Here is a 26,141-nt window from a genome sequence, read left to right on the forward strand (position 1 = left end):
TTTCAAAGTAATTCAGTGTTAGTTTAAAATGTGAAATTCAATCAGTATAATTCATCATAGAATACAGAGTGTACGTCAGTACAATATATATATCAAAATTGGAAAGAAGTAAATTTATCTTTGTTTTGTAATAAGGTGAAATTAAAATTTTAATGAATTTCCACTTTCATTTTAGATTCCGGAGGGAATCTGTGCAGGTTTATTACATGGGTGTATTGTGTGATGCTGAGATTTTGGGTACCAATGAAGATGTGAGTGCCTGTCTTGAACTTGCACCCAGAGAAATCTCCCCTGATCAGCAGAGGGTAAACTAACTTGAATTACACTTGAATTTCTTAGTAGAGCAGGTCACAAAGGGCAAATTGTGGTCCAGAGACAAAAGTGCTCGATGGTCTAAAATGAGACTGCCATGTCACTGAGGGTACAGGTCTTCACAGAAATATATTTCAGAAAGCGGTCAAACCCTTGTTTAAAGATAAATGTAAGCTGGGTGTTGAGGCTCACATCTATAATTCCAGCTACTCAGGAGGCTGAGGCAGAAGGATCCCTTGAGATCAGGAGTTTAAGACCAGCCTGGACAACATAGGAAGATACCATCTCAATTTTTAAAAATGAGAAAAAAAATAGATAAACTTAAGCCTATAAAATTTTAAAGAGTTTATTTGAGCAAACAGAGATTCATGGATCAGGCAGCACCAAACTGAAAGTGGTTGGAGGATCTACTGGAGGTGTTTGTAAGGAAGGCTTTTATAGAGTGAATATAGAAGTAGAGTAGAGAAATTATTTGATTGGCAAAAATTTGGGCAGTTGCATTATTTGAACTATCCTGATGGTAGGTCTCTCATTACACAGTTAATACTCAGTGGGCCACTTGTTGATGGGCTAAGCTTGTTTCATTTTGTCTATGTAGAAACCCAGGCCATGGGAGCTATCTCAGCCTGATGCTCTCCCATTACGATATTTTACACCTTCTTTCTGTATCAGGGTAAGCGGGGGTCTTCCCCAAGAGGGTTCTTACCACCCTGTTTCCCTCAGCAAAATGAAACTGTCCCTTTTGCCTCTGTAGGCAATCTTCTGAACAAGACATTCCTAATATTCTTATCTCATCTTATTTTATCTTATCCTCTTCTCTGTACCTTGTTTAGATGTTTCTGGAACACTTGTGTGTCTTGCACCCATCTCCTGCATTATTTAGGCAATCCTAAAAGAAGAATGTTAGGATGGATTGGTAGAGAACTGCTGGCATATTGAGCCCTCTCTCTTTGTATCTGGAACTTTCATAATTACCTTAGTTCCCCATGCCAATTTTGCACTTATCTTTGTTCTCCACTTCAAAATACACTTACCTCTGACAGAAGCAGAGTACATAAAAGGGACCTTGTCCAGTGGTACTTATGAGGCAGGAGACATGATATAGTTAAAATTATAAACTATAATCACTATATAGTTATACACTATATATAATCACTATATCACTCCCGGGTTCAAGTGATACTCCTGCCTCAGCCTCCTGAGTACCTGGGATTACAGGCATGTGCCACCACACTCGAATAATCCTATATGTTTTAAGATAGGAATAGATTTTCTCAGCTAAACTGAAGGGAAATGCTAAGGAAAGAGTGAGATTTGACTTGATAATTATGTGTCTGAATGAATCAGCCAATTAATCAAATAAAAACAGGCTGGGGATCACTTGAGTCCAAGGGTTTGAGACCAGCGTGAGCAACATATCAAAACCCCATCTCTACAAAAAATACAAAAATTAGTCAAGTGTGGTGGCTTATGCCTGTAGTCCCTGCTACTTGGGAGGCTGAGGTAGGAGGATCACCTGAGCCTGGAGATATACAGGCTGCAGTGAGCTTTGATCATGCCACCGCACCTCCAGCCTGGGTGACAGAGTGAGACCCTGTCCAAAGAAACTAAACTAAAATGAAATGAAAGCAAACACAAGACAAAAATTGATGGACTTATTTTAACACATAGCATGATGAACACACATAGATAACGATACTAACCCAATGGGTTTTTGTCAATCAAACCCATAGTCACTAGTCTAAAGGAAATAGGAATAATGACTGTGAATTAATAACCATTTACAACATTAGAAATACAAAATACAAATTATCATCAGATATATCAGACTGATAATTATTTGACCTTTTAAGAATTCATCCTGCTCTCCATAATGAATAAGAAAATATTGATAACTATTTTTTCCCTTAACTTAGCCTTTCATGCTCCTGAATCTCTGAATTTGTATTTACATCTTAACACTCTTTTTTTTGTAATTATTTTCTGCAGCTTTTTTCTCTTCACTTGAGACATCTCCTATATTCTCTTTACACTTTTCCACAAATGACTCAATTTTTTTCATAAGCTTCATTGATGCATTCTGTGTATGTGATGATAGTGTAATGATAAATTATCCATGTGGTTTCCCTCCAGTCTTGTTCATTATTCAAGTGACTCTTCTTGGTTTAGCAACATGCTAAGAGGTATCTATGACATTTTGTTCAGGTTAAGCAGAAAGAAGAAAACAAAATCTACATTCTGTTTTTTATATTTTAAACACAAGCCAACAAATCATTTGGAAGGACCCATGATTAGACAGGGAGGATTTTATGCTCCTTAAACAGTAATTGAGATTGTTTAATTGTATGGAGGAATGAGCATATCTCAAGGGGAATAGAGAAGATATAATATTTGGATGACAGAATCATTAAGAACTGGCTTTGTACCCCGGCTACACCATTGCACACAGGAAATATTAGGGTGCAGTGATGCATGCCTGTAATCCCAGCACTTTAGAAGGCTGAGGTGGGTGGATCACCTGAGGTCAGGAGTTCAAGACCAGCCTGACAAACATGGTGAAACCCCATCTCTACTAAATACAAAAAATTAGCTGGGTGTGGTGGCACATGCTTCTAATCCCAGCTACTTGGGAGGCTGAGGCAGGAGAATCACTTGAACTTGGGAGGCAGAGGTTGCAGTGAGCTGAGATAGTGCCATTGCACTCCAGCCTGGGCAACAAGAGTGAAACTCTGTCTTGAAAAAAAAAAAAAATCACAGCCCCACCAACTTTTTCACATAGGATGATTAAGGATTCCAGAGCCCATGCTACCTCTAGGGGCTCCTACCCCTGCCACGCCACACATGTATCTTGACAGGGCCTGTTACAGAGAAGAAAAGGCCAAGAAAATTAATATCACAATCATTGCCACATACCCACCAAAAGACTCAAATTAAAATTTTGACAAAATTGTCAAGAAGAATGCAAAGATTTGGGAATTATCAGACATTGTAAGACTGTCCGTTGGTGTGTTAACATTGGGATGAAACCAATAATACCTAGTAAAACTGAAGATATGTTTACCCTGTAACCTATGGTTTCACCTCTTGCTTTATACTGTACATAAATACTCACTAATGGTAACCAAATAGAAATACAAACATGTTCACAACAACATCATTTGTAACTGACAAAAATGAACACAACCCACATGTCCACCAACAATGGAGGGATACACACTGGTGTACTGTATTTTTATTTTTATTTTTTTATATTTATTTTATGTATACAAATATAAATTTGTATATATTTTTGAGACAGAGTCTTACTTAGTTGCCCAGGTTGGAGTGCAGTGGTGTGATCTCAGCTCACTGCAACCTCTGCCTCCCGGGTTCAAGCAATTCTCCTGTCTCAGCCTCCCCAGTAGCTGGGATTACAGGTGCATGCAGCCACTCCTGGTAAATTTTTATATTTTTACTAGAGATGGGGTTTCACCTTGTTGGTAAGGCCGATCTCAAACTCCTGTCCTGAGGTAATCCACCTATCTCAGACTCCTAAAGTGCTGGGATTACAGGTGGCAGGCACTGCACCTGGGTATTTTTTTTTTTTTGAGACTGTCACTCTATTGCCCAGGATGGAGTACAGGGCACAATCTTGGCTCACTGCAACCTCCACCACCTCCCAGGTTCAACTGATTCTCCTGCCTTAGCCTCTCACATAACTGGGATTACAGGCACACACCACCACACCTGGCTAATCTTCTCTGTTTTTAACAGAGTCTTGTTCTGTCACCCAGGCTGGAGTGCAGTGGTGCAAACTTGGCTCACTGCAACCTCTTCATCCCAGATTCAAGTGATTCTCCAGCCTCAGCCTCCTGAGTAGCTGAGACTACAGGCATGTGCCATCACGCCTGGTTAATTTTTGGTATTTTTAGTAGAGATGTGGTTTCACCGTGTTCGCCAGGATTGCCTCCATCTCCTGACCTTGTGATCCACCTGCCTTGGCCTCCCAAAGTGCTGAGATTACAGTCATTAGCCACCACATGGCCTAATTTTTGTAGTTTTAGTAGAGATGGAGTTTCACCATGATGGCTAGGGTGGTCTGGAACTCCTGACCTCAAGTGATCTGCCTGTCTCGGCCTCCCAAAGTTCTGGGATTATAGGCATGAGCCATATGCCTGGCTGGTGTACTGTTTTAATAGAATGCAGAAACAATGCTAAGTGTGAATCTTAAATACTTAATATTGAGTAAAATGGGCCAGATGCACCAGGATACAGACTTTTACTCCAATTATGTAAGAAAAAAACCAGGCAAAATCAGACTTTAATTTAGGCATATAAAAAATGCATAATAAGGCCAGGCACTGAGGTCAGGAGTTCTAAACCAGTCTGACCAACATGCAAAACCCCATCTCTACTACAAATACAAAAATTATCCAGGCATGTTGGCACATGGCCCATGCCTGTAATCCCAGCTACTTGGGAGGTTGAGGCATGAGAATCGCTTGAATCTGGGAGGTGGAGGTTGCAGTGAGTCAAGATCATGCCACTACACTCCAGCCTGGGTGACAAAGTGAGGCTCCATCTCCAAAAAAAAAAAAAAGATATAAAATACATAATAAAATTATAAAGAGAACCAAGGAGAGGATGGCAGATATCCACATGTAATGTGGATATCTGTTATATCTGTTACTAATAAGGGGAAGGAAGACTTTAGGATCAGTTAGGAGCATACAGAGGACTTCTCGTGGTGATAGTGCTCTATTTCTTCACCAGGATAGGTATCACACAGATGTTTATTTAATAACGATGTATCCATATCTTTGTTTGTATATTTTAAAATAAGAATGAAATAGAGGAAAGGAAGGTGAATGGAAAGAGATTTCTCCATTCATCAAAATTTTAAAGTCATGTTTTTCCTCAGGTTCTTCTCCAAGCTCAGTCTGAAATGGTGAAAGCAGCCAAGCGTGGTGGCTCATGCCTGTAATCTCAGCATTCTGGGAGGCTGAAGTGGATGGATCACCTGTGGTCAGGAGCTAAGACCAGCCTGGCCAACATGGTAAAACCCTGTCTCTACTAAAAATACAAAAATTAGCTGGGCGTGATGGTGGGCACCTATAATCCCAGCTACTCAGGAGGCTACAGTGAGCTGAGATCACACCACTTGACTCAAAAGAGTGAAATTCTGTCTCAAAACAAAACAACAACAACAATGACAAAGGAAACAGGAAAACATCCTCAATAATAGAGGACCTATTAAACTAGGGTGCAGCCACTCATACTGTGTCTTGATTTGTAGATTAAGAAAATGATGACCCTCCCTAGGTACTGATTTAGAGTGACAATTCTGTGAAAATAGAGAAATACTTACATATCCATAGAACATATATATGTATTTAAAATTGTATATGAGTATGACATACACATACATATTTGTGTGTATGGCATCTGCATCCTTGTATGTTTAAATACAATCTGGCAATTGCATTCTTTGGTATATACCCAAATATTTGAAAACTTATATCCACTCAAATCCTGCACGTGAATGTTTACAGCAGCTTATACACAGCTGAAAAAGACTGGAAGTAACCAAGATATCCTACAATAGACAAATGGATAAACTAACTCTGAAAGGTTCATACAATGGAATATTCTTCATGAATAAAAAGAAATGAACTACCAAGGCATGAAAAGACATGGAGGAATCTTAAACATGTATTTCTAAGTGAAATAAGCCAATACAGAAAGGCCACATAGTATAGAGTTCCAATTATATGGAATACTAGAAAAGGCAAAACCAGGCAGATGGTATTATAAAAAGTTCAGTGGTCGCCAGAGGCTTGAGCAGAGGGAAGGATGAATAGGTGGAGCACAGAAGATTTTTAGGGCAGTGAAACTTTTCTGTGTGATGCTATAATGGTGGATATATGTTCTTAAGCATTTGTCAAAGCCCATAAATGGTAGAACACAGAGAGTGAATCTTAATATTAGCCATGAACTTAATAATATCGATATTGGCAAATCAAGCATAACAAATTACCACACTAACAAGACGATAAAAGAGGAAGTGTGTGTACTATGGTGTGAGGTAGCTATTAGAGCTCAATATGCCTTCTGCTCTATTTTTCTGTACACCTACAACTGTTCTAAAAATTAAGTCATTTATTTATTTATTTATTTTTATTTATTGAGATGGAGTCTCACTCTGTCACCCAGGCTGGAGTGCAATGGCCTGATCTCGGCTCATGGCAACCTCTGCTTCCCGGGTTCAAGCGATTCTTCTGTCTCAGCCTGCTGAGTAGTTGGGATTACAGGCACCAGCCACCATACCTGGCTAATTTTTTGTGTTTTTAGTTGAGACGGGGATTCACTGTGTCAGCCAGGATGGTCTTGATCTGCTGACCTCGTGATCCACCCACCTTGGCCTTCCAAAGTGCTTGGATTACAGACATAAGTCACCACACCTGGCCTTATTTATCTTTTTGAGACAGGTTTTATCTCTGTCACTCAGGCTGGAATGCAGTGGTGCAATCATGGCTCAATGCAGCCCCAACCTCCAGGGCTCAAGTAACCCTCCTGCCTCAGCCTCTTGAGTAGCTGGGACCACAGGCATGTGCCACCATGCCCAGCACATTTCTTAGACCTCTGAAAAGATGCTCAACACCATATATCACAAGGGGATTCAAATTAAAACAACCATGTGATACCATTACACATCTCTTAGACTGGCTTGAATGCAAATACCAACACCAAATGCTGGTGAAGATATGGAGTGACAGGAACTCATCTCTATTTCTGCTGAGAATGCAAAGTGGGACAGCCATTGTGGAAGGCAGTTTTGCAAGTTCCTGCCAGTCTAAACATATGCTTACCATACAATCCGGCAAAAAAATGAAATTTTAAAAATATATTTTATATACTTAAAACATATACATTTAAATAAATATATAATTTATATATATTTAAAAGTATATATATTTTTATTTTTTGTAGAGACAGTCTCTACAGACTATAGCCTGCAGAAGCTATTAATTTTAAAAGCATTTTAAACTCTTGAACAAGAAATTATTTGAAGAGTGAAAAATAAAATGATAGAGTACTGATTGGTAAATTCCAAATGTTGTATATTACATAATTTGGATTAATTTTAAATTCCAAAAAGTGAAACTTTAAAAAATATTTTAAAAATTTCCTAATCTGAAGTCCATCCTAGTTCAACACATTCAAGAGCTGATTTCAACGGAGAGATAAGTGGTCAACAAGTTCTTAGGTTTTGACTTTGTTTTCCGACTATTTGTGTTTGTGAAGGGTGAATTTTTAGATTTTGTTCCTTTCTTCTTAGGGTATTGACTAATATTTTATTAAGTCAGAGAGACAGTAAATTAGAATTATCTGTTAGTCCATTTTATCTGTTAGAAATATTTCCTCCAAATTCACTTATCTAAAGTTTTTGGTTTATTTAGTCGTGTGCGGTGGCTCATGCCTGTAATCTCAGCACTTTTGGAGGCTGATGTGGGGGATCACTTGAGGTCAGGAGTTCAAGATCAGCCTGCCCAACATGGCAAAACCCCGTGCCTACTACCATACAAAAATTAGTTGGGCGGCTGGGCGTGGTGGCTCACTCCTATAATCTTAGCACTTTGGGAGGCCAAGGTGGGCAGATCACCTGAGGTCGGGAGTAAAGAAACAGAGAGTAAAGAATTTCTGAGACCAAAAAGTCTGAGAACAGCTGCTCAATATATTCATTCAACAAATATTTGTCTCCTTACCATGTGCATGGTACAGTTCTAGGCTCTAGGGACAAATAGCATTGAACAAAACTGACAATATCTCCTGCTCTCATCAAGTTTACATTCCAGTGGACATAATAGAAGAACAGAGATGATTTGTCAAAAATCAGTCCGGGCACAGTGGCTCATGCATGTAATCCCAACACTTTGGGAGGCCAAGGCAGGGAGATCACTTGAGGTCAGGAGTTCGAGATCAGCCTGGCCAATATGGTGAAACTCTGTCTCCACTAAAAATACAAAAATTAGCCAGGGCTGGGTGTGGTGGCTCACCCCTGTAATCCCAACACTTTGGGAGTCCGAGGTGGTTTGGATCACCTGAGGTAAGGGGTTCAAGACCAGTCTGGCCAACATGATGAAACTCTGTCTCTACTAAAATACAAAAAAAAAAAAAGTTAACCAGGCGTGGTGGCTGATGCCTGTAATCCCAGCTACTTGGGAGGCTGAGGCAGGATATCACTTGAACCCGGGAGGCGGAGGTTGCAGTGAGCCAAGATCACACCATTGCACTCCAGCCTGGGTGACAGAGCGAGACTCCATCTCAAAAAAAAAAAAAAATTTTTAAGTGCTACGGAAAAAAAGGGAAGCGGTAAATAGTTTCAATTTCAGATAGGATGATCTCTGACAAGACAAGAATGATATTAAGACATGAAGAAAATTAAGACAAAGATCCTTACAGGTATATGGAGGAAGAGCTTCTTTTCTTTCCTTTTCTGTTTTATTTACTTATTTATTTATTTATTTATTCATTTTTTAGACAGAGTTTCATTCTTGTTGCCCAGGCTGCAGTGCAATGGCACCATCTCAGCTCACTGCAACCTCCACCTCCCGGGTTCAGGTGATTCTCCTGCCTCAGCTACTCTCCCAAGTGACAGGTGACCAAGAGAGCCATTGAAAATAGTGAGAGTGGCCAGGTGCGGTCCCAGCACTTTGGGAGGCTGAGATGGGTGGATCATGAGGTCAGGTGTTCAAGACCAGCCTGGCTGAGAGTGTGAAACCCCGTCTCTACAAAAAATGCAAAAATTAGCCAGGTGTGGTGGTGTGCCCCTGTAATCCCAGCTACTCCAGAGGCTGAGGCAGGAGAATCACTTGAATATGGGAGGTGGAGGTTGCAGTCAGCCCAGATCATGCCACTGCACTCTAGCCTGGGTGACAGAGCAATATTCTGCCTCAAAAAAAAAAAAAAAAAAGAAAAGAAAAGAAAAAGAAAATGGTGACAGCACCATGTTTAAAAAGCGGTCCAGGCACTGGGGTAAGGGGTGAGTGTCAGCCAAGTCATCAGCTGTCAGAACAGGAAGCCATCAGGTAATATATCAAGTTGATATATTGAGAAGGAGGATATACCTATTATATAATACAGAGATAAGCACTCAGATATATAGATTAGAAATAGTTTAGAAAATTTAAACATTTGATTATTCAGGAAGTAGACCCGGGAGCATTGGAGAAACAGGGTGGGGGAGTAGACTGCATGGAAACCTCTTTCTTAGTTTGTGATGTTTCAATTATGCACATAGGTTTCTTACATAACATGGAAAATTCAATTAAAGAAGAAACAACATTGTGTTCTGAGGCCCCAAATGTTTAGTGATTAATTAGAAAGACTCACAAAACCGAGTGAAGCTGTTATACTCATAGTTTACTACAACAAAAAGATACAGATTAAAATCAGCAGCAAAAAAAGGTGCACAGGTCAGAGTCCAGGAGAGACAAAGCACAAGCTTCCAGTTGTCCTCTCCCAGTGACATCGTGTGGACAGTGCTTAATTCACCCAGCGATGTGTGGCAAAAAGTACAGAAAATACTCCCCAACAAGAAGCTTACCTGAGCCTTGGTGTTGAGCATTTTACTGGAAGTTGGTCACATGGACAAGAGCACCCACTTGGATGACCTTAGTTTCTCTGTCTCCACCCTTCCCAAGGTCAAGCTGACACTGCATGGTCCCAGGTCCCCATAATAAATCACGTTGTTAACTCCCAGATAGGCAGAAGATTCCAAGGACTTAGAGGTTATTTCCCGGGAGCTAGATTAGAGCCAAACCTTTCTTTGGAGTGTGCCAGGTTTGGGCAATTCAGGCCTACTAAGTTTCCTTGACTGCACACAAGTGATAGTATGTAGGAAATGATTACTCGCATATATTGCTGGTGAAAGTACAGTGTTATATAACCCTTTGGAAAGAAATCAAGTGTGTAGCACATAAACATTATATTTGGTTTGTTTTTGTTTTTGTCTGAGACAGGGTCTCACTCTGTCCCCCACACTGGGGTGCTGTGGCATGATCACAACTCACTGCAGCCTCGACCTCCCAAGCTCCAGCTATCCTCCCACCTCAGTCTCCTGAGTAGCTGGGACCACAAGCACCTGCAAGTACACCCAGCTAATTTTTGTGTTTTTTGTACAGATAGGGTTTCACCATGATGCCCAGGCTGATTTCAAACTCTTGGGTTCAAACAATCCCCTACCTCAGCTCCCCAAAGAGCTAGGATTACAGGAGTGAGCCACTGCACCCAACCTATATTTGTATATACATTAAATTGTATATGTTAGGCCGGGCACGGTGGCTCATGCCTGTAATTCCAGCATTTTGGGAGGCCAAGGTGGGCTGATCACTTGAGGTCAGGAGTTTGAGAGCAGCCTGGCCAACATGGTGAAAACCCATCTCCACTAAAAAAACAAAGTTAGCTGGATGTGGTGGCAGATGTCTGTATTCCCAGCTACTCAGGAGGCTGAGGCAGGAGAATCACTTGAACCAAACAGTGGAAGTTGCAGTGAGCCGATCACACCACTGCACTCCAGCCTGGATGAGAGAGCAAAACTCCATCTCAAAAAACAAAACAAAAAAATTGTATGTTATTTTATGTATGTGTATATATTAAGTTGTATATACACATATTAAATATATATACTTATATTACACTTTATACACATACACTTGTTTCCTCATGCAATTTGTTTCAGCAGAAGTAAAAATTAATAAAGATATAAGTAGAAGAATATTTACAGAAGCACTATTTTTGGTGGCAAAAGTACTTTAATATCTTAAAATGCTCATATAATGAAAGATACTTTAACTCTTACAAAGAATGAGTTAGCTTTTTATCTACTATAAAGGTATCCTAATATCTTTATACCTAAAGTGATATATGTGGGCAATTGTTATATTAAAAAAGGAGAATGCTTTATAATTAAAGAAAAAAGAAAGAAACGTTATATAGTAGCCCTCCCTTATCTGCAGGAGATGTGTTCTAAGACCCGCAGTGGATGCCTGAACCTTGGGTAGCATTGACCCAATTGCTGTCAATCAGAACACATTTCTGTTTATGATTTCCAAGCACAAATTTAATGCCTTTTTCATCTTAACTAAGCACTTATCACACACGTGGCTGTACTTTTTAGAGCTTGGGTTGCAACAAACAATACTAACAGAAATTTATTTTTCTTTCTTACATTTTCGCCGTCAGAGGATTTGTTCTTACCATTGATCTTAGCAACCTGAGCACATGACTTCTCTCTCTTTCTTTCTTTCTTCCTCCCTTCCTCTTTCTTTCTTTCTTTCTTCTTTCTTTTTCTTTCTTTCATCTTTCTTTTTTTCTCTTTATTTTATGTATTTACTTATTTATTGAGATGGAATCTCAGTCTGTCACCCAGGTTAGAGTGCAGTAATGTGACATTCGCTCACTGCAAACTTCTCCTCCCGGGTTCAAGAGATTCTCGTGCCTCTGCCTCCCAAGTAGCTGGGATTAAGGTGCTCGCCACCGTGCCCAAATAATTTTTGTACTTTTTATAGCGATGGGGTTTCACCATATTGGCCAGGTTAGTCTCGAACTCCTAACCTCAAATGATCCACCCGTTTCAGTCTCCCAAAGTGTTGGGATTACAGGCATGAGCCACCACACCTGGCCTATATATTCTGTTGTTTGCTGGCCAATACTTATATGAATCTTGGAGAACATCATGGAAAGATACTCATCATCTTGTTAACCGGTTATTTCAACAGTGGAACTGGAGGGGGAATACTGCCTTTCTTGTGTGTTTATTTGTAATGTTTCATTTTCATTATGAACATGCATTATTTTAATATGTTTAAATATTAATAAAGAGAGGTAAATATATGTAATTTTAATTCAAGCTATAATCCTCAAGGCAATCACATATAATTAAATAGATGGAGGAAAGAAAACATTTAAAATACCTGAAGGAAAAGGAGGGAAGTCCGGGCAAGGAGGCTTATGCCTGTGTCAGCACTTTGAGAAGCCAAGGCAGGTGGATCACTTGGGGTCAGAAGTTCGAGACCAGTTTAGCCAACATGGTGAAACCCTGTCTCTACTGAAAATACAAAAATTAGCCAGGCATGATGGCATGCACCTGTAATCCCAGCTACTTGGAAGGTTGAGGCGGGAGAATCGCTTGAACCCGGGAGGCAGAGGTTGCAATGAACTGAGATTGTGCCACTGCAGTTCAGCCTGGGTGACACAGCGAGACTCTGTGTCAATCAATCAATAAAAGGAGGGGGAAAAACACAAGTAAAAAATAAGTGATTCAAAAGTAGCAATGTACCATAATGCCTAAATTTGTGGGATTGGCAGGGTGTGATGGCTCCCACCTGTAATCCCAGCACTCTGAGAGGCCAAGGTGGGTCGATCACCTGGTCAGGAGTTCAAGACCAGCCTCACCAACATTGTGAAACCCTGTCTCTACTAAAAATAAAATATTTAGCAAGATGTGGTGGTGGACACCTGTAGTCCTAGCTACTAGGGAGGCTGAAGCAGGAGAATCACTTGAACCTGGGAATCAGAGGTTGCAGTGAGCTAAGATTGCCCCACTGCATTCCAGCCTGGGTGACAGCAAGACTCCCTCCAAATAAATAAATAAATAAATAAATAAATAAATAACACTTTGTGGGACCAATTCCAATCGAGTCCAGGGGAGCACAAACTGACGACCAGCATCCCCCCTCAGATCCCTTCAGGGTTGAGAGAGTGCATCTGGAACAGACTGGGAAACTCCAGCAGGCAAAGTAAGGTGCCAGGAATAGACACCACCTGACACATTCTCCATGTTCCCTCCACCCACCCCTCTCCCCACCAGGCTTCCATCGGGCTCCAATTCTGCACTCTCCCCAAGAGCCTCAGATTGAAACATTGCAAGGAAGACACCGATACTCAAAGTCACAGGCTTAGGAATCTGAGCTACAAAGAAAAATGAGCCCCTGCTCCCCCAACTGCCCGGTACTCCCCTCAGCACTACTGTCCTGCACCTGCCCCCTCCACCATAATTTGAACTGTCCTCACAGAAGCTGGACAGATGGCCCGCCTGTCAGGAAAGAGAGGAACAGCATGTGGCAAATGCCTGGGGTATGTAGGAGCAGATGGTGAGATTAGCACAGGGATGTAAGAAACAAGTGGTTCTCACACCAAAGAAGACTTTGCGGGAGAGGGCACATTAGGCTTTCATGGGGGCGTGCGCAGGACAGGAGCTCCCCAGTTACCGAAATAATTATCTGAGAAAGGCTCTGATCTGACCCGAAATGCCCTTGAATCCCGTGGCAACGCCTCAGGGTCTGGCAGTAACAGGCTTCTGTGCCCAGAATCTCTATGTCTGGAGGTCCCACCTCCACCAGCCTCTCACAGTCCAGAGGTACCTCCCATTGGCACCTGATGGGTTAGGGAGGCTGTTCTTCCAGCTGTGACAGATCCAGCCAAGGAGCGCTCCTGGGTCTTCTTAGTTGTTTCTTCCCACACACCTGCCACTCAAAGCCACAACCCACTTGCACGCCACCTTGAGGACACCTTAAAACGACCGTCTAGATTTGAACTGCACTGAGGGAATGGTCAGCTTTACTCCCATTAGATGGCTTGGCCCAAAGGACCAAGTGACCACCCAGACAAAAATTCTTCCTAAAAGCTGCATGCGTCTGTGGTCTCTGAGAGGCAAAACTAATTCCTAAAGAAAAAGCCAGCCCACCCCCACCTCAAAACAAAACAAAAACAAAACCCACCACCAACCCACCTTTCATGTGAGGAGTCCTTGAGAAGGGCCTCTCCAGCCAGGACCAGGCAAGGGAATCTGTGCACTTGGCCAGACCCAGAACACACAGTGTCAGGGACCTGACAGTCACACTCTGACCCCATAGAATTTCCACCACTGACACACAGATCAGGATGTGTCAGCCTGAGAGATGACACCACAAATCTGGCTTTCACAGATTGATTCCACACACATCCCATCACTGACACCAGATTCCCTCATCACTGACCCTACATACCCACAAGAATTGATTCCATGGACCTCATCACTATCCCAAAGACCACCCATCACTAGAGATCATCATCTCTCACCCCAGGGACCCCACAGATTCCCCATCCCTGATTCCAGGATCTGTAGAACCTCATCTCTTGCCCCCACAGACCTATTAATAAAAGGATACATTTATAGGAGACTGTGTTGACCATTTTGCACACCAATTGCGCGTGTGTGTGTGTGCGCGCACGCGCTGATTAATGGACTTAGGTAAACTTTAGCGTTTTGGTAGGCAATGCAATTTTTCAATGCCTTTTCTTTCTTTTTCTTGTACATCTTTAAAGGCCTTACTCTAGTAAGTGTGCATTGCAGTTTATTAATGCCTATCCCTTATTGAGTCCTTGTCATGCATATTTGTTATTAATCATAATTCACAATTCTTGTAATTCAGAGACACCAGAGATTCACATAAGAAGAATGGCTTTGGGTTTTTATTTATTTATTTCTTTTGGTTTCTGTAGATTATCAAATTCATTCATTTGTATCAAGTCACTAAGTGTATACTTGGTTTTCTAAAAAAAAATTCCAATTAATTTTTTTTAAGACAGGGTATCACTCTGTCACCCAGGCTGGAGTACAGTGGTATAATCATGGCCACTGTAGCCTCAACCTCCTGGGCTCAAGTGATCCTCCCTCCTCAGCCTACGTAGTAGCTGAGACTACAGGCATGAACCAATATGCCCACCTAACTAAAATTTTTTTTGTAGATATATGTGTCACACTATGTTGCAGAGACTGGTCTTGAACTCCTGGGCTCAACTGATCCTCCCACCTTGGCCTCCCAAAGTGTTGAGATTACAGGTGTGAGCCACTGTACTCAGCTGACAAAATCTTAAAAAGAGGAAAATACTTTGGGGCCTAATGTAAAATTTCCACTGAGATGATGCGTCAGAAATTAAGGTATAATAAGATGGCCCTAGGGCATCAAAACAACAAAAACTAAATCTTGGGCTTGGTGCGGTGGCTCATGCCTGTAATCCCAGCAATTTTGGAGACCAAGGTAGGGGACTCAATTTAGCTCAGAAGTTTGAGACCATCTAGCCACCATGGTGAAACACTGTCTCTACTGAAAATACAAAAATTAGCCTGGAGGTTGCACTGAGCCAAGATTGTGCCAATGCACTCCAGTCTGGGCAATAGAGGGAGATTCTGTCTCCAAAAAAAAAAAAAAAAAAAAAGAAGAAGAAGAAACAAAATCTTAATTTCTTTATCAAACGTAAAAAATATGGACTGGACTCTGGAGGAATAATACACAAAAAGACACATAGGCACTATTTTTTTTTGAAGTTTTATTGAGAAATATTGATAACATACCACAGAAGCCACTGATTTAAAGTGTAAAATTCAATGGTTTTCAGCATATTTGCACTGTTATGCAAACATCACCACAACAAATTTTAGATCATTTTCATTATCCTGAAGTGAACACCATATGCCTCCATTTCCCCCCAACTCCCCTAACCCTGGGCCACCACTAATCTACTTTCTGTTTCTATGTATTGGTCTATTTTGGACATTTTATTTAAATGGAATTACATAACATGTGGTCCTTTGTGACTGGCTTCTTTCACTTAGCATAATATTTTCAAGGTTTATTCAATCTTACATGTGCAGAGGGGGCACATTACATAAGGATAAACCTGGGATGGGGGGTGCTTACTGATTGATTTGGAAACTTCCCTCCAAAATTGTAAAGGGAAATGATTGGTTTCAAATAGAGGAAAAACCTATTCAGGCTAAAATCCTGTTTTCAGCAGTTTGTAATGTGGGGTTTTATTGCAAAGAATGGCAAGATTTTTAGGCTTATTTTCCGCAAATTCTCCCTGTGTTTGGGGAACAGTCACAGAATGTGGAGGAATGGGCTTCTAGGCTCTGTGGCTGGAGATTCAAGTCCAGGAGAACACAGGTCCCAGGGTAGGCAGAGAAAAACAGTGGAAGAGTGCCAACAGAATGCTTTGAAATGGAAAATTTTAAATGTTCCCTCCAAAAGGAGTCCCAGATAACCACACAAAAGAGGACTTTACTGGGCAGGTCCATTGCAATGGTTCAATAACAAGACACAGACAGATTGGGAAAGAAGGAAGTTTATTTCTGCAGCCACTTACGGGGAGAAGTACCGGGTAACTCACCAGATCAACTCAAAGTTACAAGTTTTTTTTTTTTTTTTCTAGTGCTTATATACTTCTTAAGCTCCATGTGGGATTGCACCTACAAGCAGGAGTGTTTCATTCAATCAGCAGCTAATTTTTAACTCGGGTCTAGCGTCTGGAAAGATTTCTCTAGAGTCTTGGTAAGTTTCTGAATCTTAAGACAGGCCAAGGTGAATGTGTAAGAATGCTATCATTATTCTATTCAGAATTTAGGGTCTGAGAAAACCCAGGTGGGATCTCAATGGGTTGGTTTTCACATTCCATCCCTGATACTCAGGCACCAGTTTCTTCATTTCTTTAACGTTAACTTATGCATTCATCAAAATTATAGTAAAGGGTTAGTAGAAACTGTTCTGGTTGCTATTGGAAACCCGGCGTGCCACACTGCCATAGGAACTGAAGCCCACTACAGAACATCGAAAATGCCTGCGAACACTGACTTTACTGACCATTCAATTAAATTGCAGAAAAGCAAGCTCACGCTGCCTCCCTGATCTGTCCTCCAGAATTGCTAGTTAGAAACGTGTACATTGTCCCAGGTTCAGTTTTGCAAAGATGGAGTCTGGCAGTGAAAGCATTTGTTTGAGTTCATGCGTTAAGGTCTGCTTTGTCTATTTCTTTTATATTTGTTTACGTGTGTTTTTTTGAGACGGAGTTTCAATCCTCTTGTCCAAGCTGGAGTGCAATGTGGCGGTCTCGGCTCACTGAAACTTCCGCCTCCTGGATTGAAACCGTTCTCCTGCCTCAGCCTCTCAAGTAGCTGGGATTACAGGCATGCGCCACCACGCCCGGCTAATTTTTGCATTTTTAGTAGAAATGGGGTTTCACCATGTAGGCCAGGATGGTCTTGAACTCCTGAGCTCAGGCAATCCACCCGCCTCGGCGTCCAAAGAGCTGTGATTACAGGCATGAGCACCCTCGGCCGGCCTATTTTATTTTAAGATGAAGTCTTGCTCTGTCGCCCAGGCTGGAGCGCAGTGGCACGAGCTCGGCTCACTGCAACCTCTGCCTCCGGGATTCAAGCGATTCTTGTGCCTCCGCCTCACAAATAGCTGGGATAACAGGCGCCCGCCACCATGCCTGGCTAATTCTTTATTTTTAGTACGGACGGGGTTTCACCATGTTGGCCAGACTGGCCTCGAACTTCTGACCTCAAGTGATCCGCCCACCTCGGCCACCAAAATTGCTGGAATTACAGGCGTGAGCCACAACACCCAGCCCCATTTCCTTTATTTTATTTATTATTTCGAGAAGGAGTTTCGCTCTTGCCATCCAGGCTGGAGTGCAGTGGCGCGATCTCGGCTCACTGCAACCTTCACCTCCTGGGTTCAAGCTCTTCTCCTGCTTCAGCCTCCGGAGTAGCTGGGATTACAGGCTCATGCCACCATGCCCAGCTACATTTCCTTTATTTTATTTTTTATAATTTACTAGCCTGTTTGTTGATAACAAGACTGGCGGTGCTCAAGGTTGGTCTGGGTGCTCACCGGGCGGTGGGCGTGGACCAGGTGGGAGGGTCTCCAGTGCCTGGTACAAATCTGCAAGAAAGTGCAGGAAACGGCACTAAGGGTGATAGTAAAGTTTTGGTTTGGCGGGGCGGGTAGGCATTCCAGCGCAGAAATGCGCAGGAAAGGTTTTGCTGTGCTTGTAGGCAGGTCATCCCCAAGAGCTCCTTATTGGCTTGCAGTGAGACAAGATCGCGCCACTGCACTCCAGCCCGGGCTACAGAGTGAGACTCTGTATCAAAAAAAAAAAAAAAAAAAATAGTGAATGAATATCCATTGATGCATGAAATGGCTGCATTAAAGGAAAACTAGCCAAGAAAAGACAAGGCAAAAAAAAGTCAAGGATCAGTATGAAAAATAAATATATTTTAAAAGATTTGTTTTTAAAGCAACAACACGGGTTTAAATTTCAAAGGGAAAGAAGTAGCTCCGAGATAGAGGAAATAGGATGGCTTCTGAAAAGGGAACATTATTCTTTGAAATGGAAAGAAATTATGACAAGAGGGTAGCACAGACTGAAGAGGTGGAGGTAAAAGGGGGTTCTTGGCCAGACACAGTGGCTCACACCTGTAATGCCAGCACTTTCGGAGGCCAAGGCAGGTGGATCACCTGAGGTCAGGAGTTGGAGGCCAGCCTAGCCAACATGGTGAAACCACGTCTGTACTAAAAATACAAAAATTAGTTGGGCATGGTGGGTGCCTATAATGCCAGTTCCTTTAGAGGCTGAGGCAGGAGAATTGCTTCAACCCAGGGGCGGAGGTTGCAGTGAGCCAAGATCGCATCACTGTTCTCCAGGCTGGGTGACTGAGGAAGACTCTCTCTCAAATTAAAAAAATTTTTAAAAAAGTGTGTGTGGTGGGGGTATCTTGACTTTTCTCCATGTGTCTTAGGCCAAAACTCTTACATGGTACCTTGCGGAAGAGATTCCTCAACCGGTACCTTTATGGTGCTGCCTCCCTGATGGGCTGGGTTCTAAACAGCAGTGCCTTCCCCATCTTCTCAGTCCTTACTCACCTGGGCACCATCCTCCCAGTACATCCCTTGAAACCCTCCAGGGCTCTTTCCCTTGCTCCAGTAAGGAAATCACATCAGGCTTTGGACAGAGAGACCTGTTTATAAGAAAAGAAGTAAGATGGCCAGGCACAGTGGCTCACTCCTGTAATCCCAGCACTTTGGGAGGCCAAAACAGGTGGATTGCTTGAGGTCAGGAGTTCAAGACCAGCCTGACCAACAGGGTGAAACCCCGTCTCTACTAAAAACACAAAAATTAGCCAGGCGTGGTGGCGGTTGCCTGTAATCCCAGCTACTCAGGAGGCTGAGACATGAGAATCTCTTGAACCCGAGATGAATGTTGGAGTGAACTGAGATCGCACCATTGCACTCCAGCCTGGGTGATAGAGTGAGACTTCATCTCAAAAAAAAAAAAAAAAAAAAAAGAAAGAAAGAAAGAAAGAAAAGAAGTAAGACATACTCGTGCTGTACCTGAATTCAGTTAGTCCCTTAGTACTCACGAAGGACTAGAGAAAGGTGTAAAGTTCTGAAGCATGGAGAAGATGGAGTGACCCCAAAGAGCTGCCCATCTATTAATCTACAAAATGTAAAACAATTCCCTAGGCAGCAGGTGAAATGTCACCCAGAGAAGTGAAAGCTACACCCAAAATTCATGAGTTATTTGGGGATAGACATCCTTACCTAGTGAGACCAGGCTGCTATACTTCTCCATCATTACATCTCTGTATAAGTCCTTCTGAGCAGCGTCCAGGCACTCCCATTCCTCCTGAGAGAAGTCTATAGACAGATCCTGGAACATGCCCAACCCCTGAAATGACAAACTCAGGCAGCACTGTTGAAATTGAAGGAAAGGTTTTTAAGATGAAGGAAGAGATGGAAAGGTGCTGAAGGATGGAGGGAATGTAGTGAGTGGACCGGCTAGTCTGAGAGTGGGGAAGAGTAAAAAAATTAGTGTAACTTCAACAAAGTACCTCCGTGTTCATGAATGTTCCTGTTGTGGCCAGCAAACCTCCTTCATAGAATGGGACATTCCCAGTATTCCATGGGTAGAGCTTGGAATGAATAAAGTACATTGATATATAATATTATTTCCCAAATAAATGAAATAGAGTTGAAAAGCACACAGCAAGCTGTAGGCCTGGCAAAGCTTCAAGAATATTACAGTAAACATCTGATATGCAAGTTACTATTTACAACAAAAGCTTAATAAATAGGCACTTCCCCCTTACCATTTTCTTTCTTGTTTTTTTTTTCTCATTTCATTTTTTTGTTTTTGTTTTCACTTTAAGACAGGGTCTCGTTCTGTTGCCCAAGTTGGAGTACAGTGGCACAATCACAGCTCACTGCAGCCTCAACCTCCCAGGCTCAGGTGATCCTCCCACCTCAACCTCTGTATTAGCTTTGACTATAGGCATGCGCCACCATGCCCAGCTAATTTTTTTTTGTATTTTTAGTAGAAATGAGGTTTTGCCATTTGGCCAGGCTGCTCTCAAACTCCTGAGCTCAAGCAATCCATCTTTGGCCTCCCAAAGTGCTGGGATTACAGGCATGAACCACCACACCCAGCCTTGTCTCTTTTCTTAAAGGAAGACAGGATCTTTCAAAAATATCTACAAAAAGTTTAAAAACCTCTATTGGCCAGGCATAGTGGCTCGCACCTGTAAACCCAGCACTTTGGGAGGGCAAGGTTGATGGATCACCTGAGGTCAGGAGTTTGAGACCAGCCTGACCAACATGGAGAGACCATTTTAGTCTCTACTAAAAATACAAAATTAGCTGGGTGTGGTGGCACATGCCTGTAATCCCAGCTACTTGGGAGGCTGAGGCAGGAGAATCGCTTGAACCTGGGAGGTGGAGGTTGCAGTGAGCCAAGATCGCACCACTGCACTCCAGCCTGGGAATAAGATTGAAACTCTGTCTCAAAAGAAAAACAACAATTACAACAACAACAAAACCTCTATTGCACTTTGATAATTAGTACTTCCATAAAATAGTATAGATAGTACTTTGATAATTAAATGTACATTGGCTGGGTGTGGTAACGCACACCTGTAATCACAGCAGTTTGGGAGGCCAAGGCAGGTGAACTGCTTGAGCTCAGGAGTTCAAGATCAACCTGGGCAACATGGCAAATCCCTATCTCTACAAAAATATATATCATATACAAATTAGCCAGATGTAGTGGGACATGCCTCTAGTCCCACCTACTTGGGAGGCTGAGATGGGAGGATTGCTTGAGCCTAGGAGGTCAAGGCTGCAGTGAGCTGTGATCCTGCCACTGCACTCCAGCCTAGGCACCAGAGCAAGATCGTGTCTCAAAAAAAAAAAAAAAAAAGTCAGGCGCGGTGGCTCACGCCTGTAATCCCAGAACTTTGAGAGGCTGAGTAGGGCAGGTCATGAGGTCAAGGGTTCAAAACCATCCTGGCCAACATGGTGAAACTCTGACTGTACTAAAAATACAAAAATTAGTTTGGCATGGTGGTGCGTGCCTGTAGTCCCAGCTACTCAGGAGGCTGAGGCAGGAAGAATTGCTTGAACCCAGATGGTGGAGGTTGCAGTGAGCCAAGGTCGTGCCACTGCACTCCAGCCTGGTAACAGTTCGAGAGTGCATCTCAAAAAAAAAAAAAAAAAAAAAGAGTGGGTATCATGGTAGGAATAAACTGCACACAGGTCAGACGAAAGTTACAAGGGCATCTGTCAGTATAAACAAGCTTCCTGTGAGACACCTGGTCATGGGTCAGACACTTGAGCATTAGGCTGTGGGCCAGGAAAAAGAAATTTCTGGTGAAAGGCTACTCTAAAGACCCACAGGCCCCTCCCCTAGAGCTTCATTAGAGTGAGGTAGAGTTTATAGCCATTCTCCTGAGAGACCTCAAGACCCAATTAGAAGAAAACCATAACATTTGTTATATAGAAGGCATTTTCCAAACAGTAGTTCAAAGAGAAAAGATATTGTCTTCCTTTGGATATAAAACAAAATCTCAAAATACACCAAAACTGTTTTGCTTTTACTGAATAATTTTTGTGCATATGTGTTTAGCTGCAAGTGGCTAACAAGCTGTGATTTTCTTTCCTTTCCCTTTTTTTGTTTCTTGAGACAGTCTTGCTGTGTCACACAGGCTGAAGTGCAGTGGCCTGATCTTGGCTGACTGCAACCTCAGTCTCCCATAGCTGGGATTACAGGTGCCTGCCACCACAATCAGCTAATTTTTGTATTTTTAGTAGACACGGGGTTTCACTGTGTTGCCAAGTCTCATCTCGAAATCGTGGCCTCAAGTGATCCACCCACGTTGGCTCCCAAAGTACTAGGATTACAGGCATGAGCCACCATGCCTGGCCAACTCTGATTTTCTAACTTGCCTCATGTATCAGGTTCATACTGGGAAAAAAACAGGTCAGAGCCTTTGGAGCCATGTGTACAGATGTCCAGTAGCTCTGCTAGTAACACTGCTGCTTGCTTCAGCTCTTAAGACAAGAGCTCTGCCCTTGCTCTAGCTGTCTCTCATTCCCCCTAACAGATGCACAATCATGTCACTCCAGTAGATTCACTTTCAATATCCCATCATTAGATTAAAACCAACAGGCCAAAAAGGTAACTTGAGGAAATGCTTTCACATTCACAGTGCTCTCATAGGGCCAGTATCATTTAGACATGTCAGGACCATGGTTGCAGGGGACAGAATGGAGTGTCATCCTTAACTGGCCATCCAATATCATCAGCATGAACAGGAGGACTTTATAGGATATTATCTGATGTTTTCTGAATATTACCTTACAAATGCTCCTTTATTTATAACTTAAGAATAGGGACCCTGTTTTTTAAAGCTTTATACATCCTCAAGTAAAGGTTTTTCATATTAAATCCATTAATAATATCTAAAGGCTGACCTGGAAATTCCATTTCTAAGTATTTATCCAAAGTAAAGAAGTTTTTTCTTTTTTTGAGACGGAGTTTCTCTCTTGTTGCCCAGGCTGGAGTGCAGTGGTGTGATCTTTGCTCACTGCAACCTCTGCCTCCTGGGTTCAAGGGATTCTCCTGTCTCACCCTCCCGAGTAGCTGGGATTACAGGCACGCACCACCACACTCAGCTAATTTTGTATTTGTAGGAGAGACGGGGTTTCTCCATATTAGTCAGGCTGGTCTCAAACTCCTGACCTCAGGTGATCCACCCACCTTGGCCTCCCAAAGTGCTGGGATTACAGGTGTGAGCCACCACGTCCTGCCAAGATTTTTTTTTTTTTTGAGACAAGTCTCAATCTGTTACCCAGGCTACAGTGCAGTGAGGTGATCACAGCTCACTGCAACCTCTGCCTCCTGGGTTCAAGTGATTTTTGTGACTCAGCCATCAAAGTAGCTTGGAATACAGGCACACACCACCATACCCCACTAATTTTTTTTGGTATTTTTGGTAGAGAGCAGGTTTCACCATGTTAGCCAGGCTGGTCTCAAACTCCTGGCCTCAAGCAAGGCCACTTTGGGAGGCTAAGGTGGGCAGATCATCTGAGGTCAGGAGTTCAAGACCAGCCTGGCCAACATGGTGAAACCCTGTCTCTAATTAAAATACAAAAGGTAGCCAGGCATTGTGGCAGGTGCCTGTAATACCAGCTACTCAAGAGACAGAGGCAGGAGAATTGTTTCACCCTGAGAGGTGGAGGTGGCAGTGAGCCAAGACTGTGCCACTGCACTCCTGTCTGGGCAACAGAGCGAGACTCTCTACCAAAATATAAATAAATATAAAAATACAAAAAAGCCAGGCACAGTGGCTCATGCCTGTAATCCCAGCGCTTTGGGAGGCCGAGGCAGGTGGATGACTTGAGATCAGGAGTTCCAGACCAGCCTGGCCAACATGGCAAAACCCTGTCTCTACTAAAAATACAAAAATTAGTCGGATGTGGTGGCTCACCCTCTAACCCCAGCTACTTGGGAGGCTGAGGCAGGAGAATCGCTTGAACCTGGGAGGCAGAAGTTGTAGTGAGCAGAGTTCATGCCATTGCACTGCAGCCTGGGCAACAAGAGTGAAACTCCATCTCAAAAAAAAAAAAAAAGGATACAAAAAATTAGTGGGGTGTGGTGGCGCACGCCTGTAATCTAGGCTACTCAGGAGGCTGATGCAGGAGAATCACCTGAACCTGGAAGGTGAAGATTACAGTGAGCTGAGACTGCACCACTGCATTCCAGCCTGGGTCACAAGAGCCAAGAGCGAGAATCCATCTAAAAAAAAAAACAATTTCTATTTGGGGGACAAAATAAAAGAAATGGAGTGAAAGAGATGTAAGGAAATTGAAAGTCAACAGGCTCATAATGCCAATAAATAATGATGGAACAAAGAAATCAGTATTGGCTAAATAAAACCAACGTGTTTTTAAATATTTTTTCAAAATTTAGACAAAGTTTTCCAGTACACTGAGACACTTCTACTATCCAGACTATAATATTGGCTGAGCACAGTGGCTTATGCCTATAATCCCAGCACTTTGGGATGCCAAGGCAGGAGGATCGCTTGAGCCCAAAAGTTCACGTCAAGCCTGGGAAATATAGGGAAACACTGTCTCTGCAAAAATAAAATAAAATAAAATAAAATAATAAGCCAGGCATGGTGGTATACATCGGTGAGCTGTGACCACCCCACTGCACTCTAGGCTGTGTAACAGAGCAAGACCCTGTCTCAACAAAAAAACTAGAATATAGAATAAATGACATTTGGGTAAGTGGAATATTAGGTGTTCAATAAACATAGGTTATTCCCTCCCCATCTCCATAGAATCATCAATTTTTTTTAAAAGAGAAGTTTTGATTAGAATCTAAAAATATCAATACTTGTCTTTCCAAAAAAGGAGGGAGGAGTTAAATACAACAATTTCTTGGTTATTTCTATTTTTTTCATTGTTGCTTAATATTAGTAATGAAAATGCAATTGCTCCCTTTCAAACATAGTTTTAATTAGTTGCACAAAATGCCACCTTATAGTCTGATATACTTCAAATTTCCCTATCTATGAAAGCTAAATTTGGATATTATCATCTCAAGGATATTAAAATCTCTGTCTTTAAATCTATCTAGGGTTCTACATTTTCTGTAAGCCTTAGTGAATCTCACTATAGTCCTCCTTCCCTTTAAAAATGCAGTGATAGGCCGGGTGCAGTGGCTCTTCCCTGTAATCCCAGCACTTTGGGAGGCTCAGGTGGGAAGATTGCTGGAGCTCAGGGGTTCAAGACCAGACTGGGCAACATGGCAAAACCCCGTCTGTGCAAACATTACAAATATTAGCCCGGCATGGTGCCATATGCCTATAATCCAGCTACTTGGGAGGCTGAGGAGGGAGGATCCCTTCAGCCCCGGAGGTCAAAGCTGCAGTATTCCCTGATCCTGCCACTGCACTTTTGGAGGCTGAGTAAGGTGGATCACCTGAGATCAGGAGTTCGTGACCAGCCTGGCCAATATGGTGAAACCCTGTCTCTACTAAAAATACAAAAATTGGTTGGGTGTGGTGGCAGGTACCTGTAATCCCAACTATTCAGGAGGCTGAGACAGGAGAATTACTTGAACCTGTGAGGCGGAGGCTGCAGTGAGCCAAGATTGCACCACTGCAGTTCAGCCTGGGCAAGGCAGAGTGAGACTCTGTCAAAAAAATAAAATAAAATAAATACAAACAAATAAATAAATAAATAAAGAAGAAAAAGAAAGAAAGAAAAAGAAAATCAGTGATAGGTGAGTCACCTCATGCATGTAATAATCATAGCACTTTGGAGGCAGAGGGGGAGGATCACTTGAACTCAGGAGTTCAAGACCAGCCCAGACAACATAGTAAGTCTTCTTCCCTACTGAAAATTATTTTTAATTACGCCACAGTGCTAGTGTGTGCCTCTGGTTTCAGCTTATTTGGCAGGCTGAGGTAGAAGGATCATTTGAGCATAGGAGATCAAGGCTGCAATGAGCTGAGATCGTGCCACTGCACTCCAGCCTGGGAGACAGAGTGAGACCCTACCTCAAAAATAAAAATAAATACATGAATAAAAATTCAGCGATGGAGTTGATGGACTTGAGGTTGAAGACCCCCAACGTGTACCCGTTTGGAAAAAACTCAACCTGTGTTCTTCCTCTGC

This window comes from Pongo pygmaeus, chromosome 19 (assembly GCF_028885625.2).
Source record: "Pongo pygmaeus isolate AG05252 chromosome 19, NHGRI_mPonPyg2-v2.0_pri, whole genome shotgun sequence".
NCBI lineage: Eukaryota > Metazoa > Chordata > Mammalia > Primates > Hominidae > Pongo > Pongo pygmaeus.